The sequence below is a fragment of the Chrysochloris asiatica genome, unplaced genomic scaffold (assembly GCF_000296735.1).
Source record: "Chrysochloris asiatica unplaced genomic scaffold, ChrAsi1.0 scaffold00050, whole genome shotgun sequence".
In the NCBI taxonomy this organism is placed as follows: Eukaryota; Metazoa; Chordata; class Mammalia; order Afrosoricida; family Chrysochloridae; genus Chrysochloris; species Chrysochloris asiatica.
Window position 1 is genome coordinate 6,770,193 of NW_006408568.1, and position 1,268 is coordinate 6,771,460.

The following is a 1,268-nucleotide window of genomic DNA, read 5'->3' on the forward strand; positions in this document are numbered from 1 at the left end:
AGGGGCCAGTGCAGTCACTTTCCTTGTCAGGGAACCAAATATTACAGCAGCTTTAGATCTGTGGTCGAAGAAACTGAGGCCACTCAGAGGTGAAGCAGAGTTTCAGATTTTATTAAGCTGGCTGACTCAGAAGAGCTGATTTCTCCAGATTCTGAGCCCTGAATGGAGGGCAACACAGGCCTATATGGGGTCAGAATCAGGGAGGGGTCAGGCTGCATACCTGTTTGAAGGCAGGGGGAAAGCCAGGGGGATTGGTCCCATTTGGTGACCTGATTAGCATTTTAGCTTGCCTCCTGGGTGGGAGAGGGCAGTGAATGATTTTTACCTTTTCCTGTTCAGAGTCGATTTCGACCCATAGGTTCGACTCTGTATAGGGTTTCCAAGGAGCAGCTGGTGAGCTTGAACCACCGACCTTGCAGTTCCAACGACTTTGCTGTCTGATGCATTAGCCCACAGCACCACACGAGTTAGAGAGAGAGAGGGCTAAAGAGGCCACATGCAGACTAAAGTTTTGAGTGAGCAGAAACTGTGAGGGAGGAAGTTTGTGTCTACATCTGACATCTAGCTGTCATGGCAGTAGCAGCAGAATGATACTCTGACAATTTGCCTCTTGATGAGGTTCCTGGAGCTATCTTGAATCTTGACTACCTTGGTGTTCTAGCCTTCAAGAAGTCCTACCCTTTTGTTCTTGGGTTTTCCAAGAGGGCTTCTATCATGGAGGGCAGCGGCTAAACGATGTGCGACAACTGCGCAGACCTGGTGGAGGTGTTAAATGAAACCCAGACCACGGAGCGGCTGGGTGAGAGGTGTCTGGAGACTAGGTCGATGGGGAGACGCTGCCTAGCGGGAAGAGACTGCAGGGGCTGGCCAGGCTGTCCTACTTACCCTGGACGCGAGAGCACCGTCCTAGCCTAACCGTTGGATCCTGGCTTTGAGGCGGGGTCGACCAACTTAGAGACCCACAAGCCCAGCCCAAAGCGTCTCACTACAACCCAGTCACCCCTGCTGCGCTTCTGCCTCATGATTGACATCCAAGGACAGAAATCCCGCCTTTGAGCCAGACTTAAGGGCCCTAGCACAAGGAGATTCCTATTTAACAGCAACCACGTAACCGCCACTCATCTATCTGTCATGCTGTGGTTGTTTGAACTGCTGTGATTCTGAGGGCTATGCCACCGGTATTTTAAATAACCAACAGGGTCACCCATGGTGGACAGGTTTCAGATGAGCTTCCAAACAAAGACAGACTAGGAAGAATGAGTGACAAA